This window comes from Lolium rigidum, chromosome 5 (assembly GCF_022539505.1).
Source record: "Lolium rigidum isolate FL_2022 chromosome 5, APGP_CSIRO_Lrig_0.1, whole genome shotgun sequence".
In the NCBI taxonomy this organism is placed as follows: Eukaryota; Viridiplantae; Streptophyta; class Magnoliopsida; order Poales; family Poaceae; genus Lolium; species Lolium rigidum.
Genome location: NC_061512.1, coordinates 6,798,168 through 6,804,337, shown reverse-complemented (window position 1 = coordinate 6,804,337; position 6,170 = coordinate 6,798,168).

The window sequence follows — 6,170 nt, the reverse complement described above, 5'->3', positions numbered from 1 at the left end:
TCAACATGTTGATGTTCACCATTGAAGCTACATCATCTCACGTGATGATCGGTTTTTGGTGTAGTGGATTTGGATCGTGTACCACTTAACAACTATGGGGGATGTTGTATTAAGTGGGAGTTCATTAGTAATTAGATTAAAACATGAACTAATTATCATAAACATAGTCCGGGTAGTATTTTGAATTAATTTTGTAGTATTGGCATCCGTTTACTACTATGCGCTAGTCTTGTAATTGAGATAGAAATTCTGTTAAAATCTGATAAGAAACTTTACGGATTGGTACCGTATTGTTAAAGAATCAAGAATTGATTAAGTCCTATTGCAAACTTTTAGTAAACCTCACATTGTTGATTCAAAGAGCTATGGTTTCAATTAGTACCTAAAGTTATCTTGTCTCCGTGAAACTTGAAGTTCAAATTTGTTTGAAAAGTAAGGAGCTGAAAATTTAGTTTTCAGAAATAATCAAGGTATGAGATATATGTGATATCTAAGACCTTATTGCAAGATGATAGAATATAAATTTGGTGAGACTACATAAACTCATAAGTTTTATGGGAATGTATGAAGGTTGAAGACGCCAGGCGTCACAATCCTCCAACTATTGGAGCACTAACGATATTCGCATATCCATGAAGTGACCATCCTTAATATGAACCGTTGCTAAGACTCGTAGTTTCGAAGCATCACGTGATGATCGGGTGTGATAGATTCTACGTGTGCATACAACGGGTGCAAGCTAGATTTGCACATGCAAATACCAAGGTTAAAACTTTACGAGCCTAGCATGTACAGACATGGTCTCGTAAAGTCGTCATGATATGATGGATAAAATTATGAGTGAAATTGTTCATCATATTACAAAGTTACTAATAAGTGAAATCTAGAACACTTGTCATATGATGATCAACTTCAAAGTAAGAACCTCAAGGTTATTGGTATTTGACCAACAAACCTAGAAGTTATTGATGTTGAAGTATTTTTCTGAATAATGAGGAAAACTAAAAGAGAAACTGCAAAAGATATTCTGGCAAAAAGATAAGAAAAGACTAGAAAGTCTAGCTCAGGTGTATATAAATGATATACATGTTATGGTTGTATTCCTAGTTAAGTCACACAATGAAATTCTTGGGTATTAGTACTATATTGGTTGGTATGAAGTGTCATACAAAACAACGCAATACAAGAATACAATGGCCTAAGTGACTGACAAGGAATATGATAAGAATGCACGCCTGGAACAAAATAAAGTGTTATTATGTTTGTCGTTAGCATTCTATCTAGCCTTTAGAATTTATAATAAAGAACTTAATAATTGTTATTTTGCTCTGGTCAAATGAAAACAATGAGTTGTTTAAATTATGACATTACTCCATGTACAATGGATACGTTATTATAAATCTTAATGGTGAAACACACATACATAACACTGACGCTAAAAATGCCATAAGGCAAATGATTTGAATTCTACTTATTTGTGGAACCGCCATTTAGGTCATGTTAGAAAGGATCGCATGAAGGAACTCCATGCAAATGGATTTTTGGAGTCATTTGATTTGTTGAATCGTTTGGCACTTGCAAAATCTTTTCTAAAAGGTAATGACTGAAATACCGTTCATAGGCCGAAGAGTTGAACGGGCAACTAACTTAGTGAAAACATACATAATGATATATGTGGTTCATCGGGCATAGTTGTGTGCGGAAGATTCTTCTACTTCATGAAAACTTTCAAACAATGAATTGAGTATATATGTGGATATATTCAATAAGGAAAAGTTTGAAACATTTGAATAGGATTCAAATAAATTTCAGCATGAAGTGGAAATCATCGTAATAGAAAAATCAAATATCTATGATTGGATCATGGTGGAAATATTTGAATTACGAGTTTTAGCGAACATCTAAGAGAGTTATGAAATTGTTCTACAACTCACATTTCTTGGAGTATCATAATGATGATATAGTATCCGAGATATGTATCCAAACCTTGTTGGATTAATGATGAGATAAAATATTATGACGCCATTATATTTTTGTGGATTATGTTTTAGTGACTACCGCTTTTACACTAAATAGAGCATCATCATGATCCGTTGAAATGACACCATATAAGTTATGGTATGGGTATAAACCCTAATAGTCTTTTCTTTAAATTTTGGTCTAAGAGTTTACAACCAAAATCGGATGAATGTTTTTGTTGGTTATCCCAGAGATTTAATTGGGAATTCTTCCCACAAGACAAAGACAAAAATGTTTGTCAATGTTTCTTATTTCCGAGAAATTGTTTCTAGTGAAGTATTTGAGTGGGAGGACAATATAATTTGATAAGGTTTATGAACCTGAGCATAATGATCAGAGTAGCGCAGCATCGGAATTGGTTTCGGAAGCGGCCATAACGATCATGGCTCCCATGACTACAAAGTGTTCTAGCCATGGAGATCGAAGTACATATTGAATCTTGTAGGTATGGTTTACTTTGTGATCAAATAAATGATTTGTGAACAAAGGATTGATTTTGAACAAATGATAAACCAACTACAAACAAAGAAGTTATGATGGGCCCTGACTCCGTTAAAATGGCTATACACCATGAAATCCAAGATAGATGAATACTTTTTGAAAGTAAATGGATCTATAAAATTGATGGACTTGGATGAAATATCTTTGAAGAAGCTTGACTTATCGAAAAGTTGTTTACGACAAAGTTCAAAGAGTTGACTACGACAAGATTAGATCTTTCGTAGCAATGCTTATAGTCTATATGGATTATTCTAGTAATCACTACATATTTCTTTTATGAGATATGTTAGAAGGATGGCAAAATACATTACTTATCAGAAGTGTGTATTAAAGGTGTATACAAGATACAACCCAGAGTTTTTTGCTGGTCCGTGGAATACTAGATAGGTATACGAACTTCAATTGGATGAAGTAAGTATCGCGGAGTTGAATCTTCACCAGATGAAATAGTCAAAGAGTTTTTGATTTCATCAGAGACGATGAAGAGGCTTGCATTTGCAAGAGATTAAGTGGGAGCGCTGAGACATATTTATAATACTTATGTAGATGACATATAGTTGGTTATAAATAATGTAATTATATACTTGATTAAAAGGTTTCATTGAAAATTAACTTCAATGAAAGGATTTGGACTGAAACATATTTAGTGTCAAGATCTATGAAGATAGATTGAAACACAAAATAAGTTTAAAGTCAAAGTACATAGAATGGATATTGAAATAGTTCAATATAGAAACATTAAGAAAATATTCTTGTCATGAGAAGTTTTAACAAGACTTGAGTGTATCTGACACTCAATGAGTAAAAACACATGAGTGATTATAGATCACGAATAATATGTACACAATCAGATACCATGTGCTATAAAGTGTTATGAGCATATACCAGAATGATTCATATGATGATCATTGGACGACAGTAAGAATATCCTTGAGTACTTTAGAAGAACTAAGGATATATATATATATATTTTTGTATGAAGAAATGACAAACAAATTGCTGTAAGGTGTTACACCGATATTGGTTTTGTCACATATAAAATATAATTTCAATCTCAAATTAGACTAAGTGTTGTTTAAAAGATAGCACAATGAGCTAGAAGTTGTCTATGCTAGATTTAGAAGAGTTCTAAATATTGTGACGGATTCTACAAAAGAAGGCAGAGTATGTCATTATTTTGACAATGACAAAGGATGTTAAGTCAAGAGGTTCTTTGAGAACTTGGTGCAATTCCGACAGAGTCAGAACTTTGAAGCTATATTGTGTGTGACAATATTAGTGACATATTTCAGACAATGGAATTAAGGTTCCACCGGAAGATCAAACATATTTAATGCCGACTCATTTGGAAATGAGTGATGCGTTGAGACGCAAATGAATTACAAAATACATACGTTTCTGAGCGTGTCAGATCCGTTGACTAAAAACCTCTCCCGTGAGCAATACATGATAAAGCACCATAAGGCCAAGGTGTTATATCTTTACAAATGTAAACTAGATTATTGACTCTAGTGCAAGTGGGAGACTGAAAGAGATATGCCCTAGAGGCAATAATAAAGTGGTTATTATTTATATCTTTATGTTTATGATAAATGTTTATATATCATGCTATAGTTGTATTAACCGAAACATTAGTACATGTGTGATATGTAGACAAACAAAGAGTCCCTAGTATGCCTCTTAACTAGCTTGTTGATTAATGGATGATTAGTTTCATAATCATGAACATTGGATGTTATTAATAACAAGGTTATATCATTGTATGAATGATGTAATGGACACACCCAATTAAGCGTAGCATAAGATCTCGTCATTAAGTTATTTGCTATAAGCTTTCGATACATAGTTACCTAGTCCTTATGACCATGAGATCATGTAAATCACTTATACCGGAAAGGTACTTTGATTACATCAAACGCCACTGCGTAAATGGGTGGTTATAAAGGTGAGATTAAGTATCCGAAAGTATGAGTTGAGGCATATGGATCAATAGTGGGATTTGTCCATCCCGATGACGGATAGATATACTCTGGGCCCTCTCGGTGGAATGTCGTCTAATGTCTTGCAAGCATATGAATAAGTTCATAAGAGACCACATACCACGGTACGAGTAAAGAGTACTTGTCAAGAGACGAGGTTGAACAAGGTATAGAGTGATACCAAAGATCAAACCTCGGACAAGTAAAATATCGCGTGACAAAGGGAATTGGTATCGTATGTGAATGGTTCATTCGATCACTAAAGTCATCGTTGAATATGTGGGAGCCATTATGGATCTCCGGATCCCGCTATTGGTTATTGGTCGGAGTGAGTACTCAACCATGTCCACATAGTTCACGAACCGTAGGGTGACACACTTAAAGTTGGATGTTGAAATGGTAGAACTTAAATATGGAATGGAGTTCGAATATTTGTTCGGAGTCCCGGATGAGATCCCGGACATCACGAGGAGTTCCGGAATGGTCCGGAGAATAAGATTCATATATAGGAAGTCATATTCCAAGTTTGGAAATGATCCGGTGCATTTATGGCAGGTTCTAGAAGGTTCTAGAAAAGTCCGGAAGAAACGCACTATGGAAGGTGGAGTCCCGGAAGGACTCCACAAGCTTGGCCAGCCAAACCCTAAAGGAGGAGTCCCGGGTGGGCTCCACCTAGAGGTGGCCGGCCACCCCACCTAAGGAAAAGGTGGGAGTCCCACCTTGGGTAGGACTCCCTCCTTGAGTAGGTTTCCCACCTTTGGGAAGTTTTGGTGTTGGGGTCTTATTCGAAGACTTGGACTACAACTCTTGGGGATTCCACCTATATAATGAGGGGCATAGGAGAGGGGGCTGACCACTACAAGCCCATAGCTTGGCCGCACCCCTAGGTGGCCGGCCACCCCCTCTCCCAAACCCTAGCCGCCCCCTCTCTCCTCCTCTTCTCCCGCACGCTTAGCGAAGCTCCGCCGGAGATCTCCACCGCCACCGCCACCACGCCGTCGTGCTGCCGGATTCAAGGAGGAGCTACTACTTCCGCTGCCCGCTGGAACGGGGAGAAGGACGTCGTCTTCATCAACAACCGAACGTGTGACCGAGTACGGAGGTGCTGCCCGTTCGTGGCGCCGAAACCGATCGTGATCAAGATCTTCTACGCGCTTTTGCAAGCGGCAAGTGAACGTCTACCGCAGCAACAAGAGCCTCATCTTGTAGGCTTTGGAATCTCTTCAAGGGTTAGTCTCGTTCATCCCCTCGTTGCTCCCATCTTCTAGATTGCATCTTGGTTTGGATTGCGTGTTCGCGGTAGGAAATTTTTTGTTTTCTATGCTACGAATCCCTACAGTACAGTGCTGGTCTGGTCGCTTTGGAAGATTAGGAACAAGCTAGCTATAGAGGGTACCGCCATCAATAGGCCAGCTGACGCCATCTTTAAAATGTCCATCTATATGCAGAGTTGGAGGGTACTGGTCAGACCGACAGGCACGGACTTGCTAGACTCGGCTCTGGGTGAGGTTAGGAGGCTCTAGGCGAGGATGAGGAGCTGAGCTCGGCGGCATATCTACACCAGCCTACTATGCCGTTCTGGTTTATTCTCTAGATATCACTTTGTATCGGGTGCGGGACGCCCTGGCTTTGTACAGTATGATCCTTGTGGTGTAGGGTCTCGGACTTGTA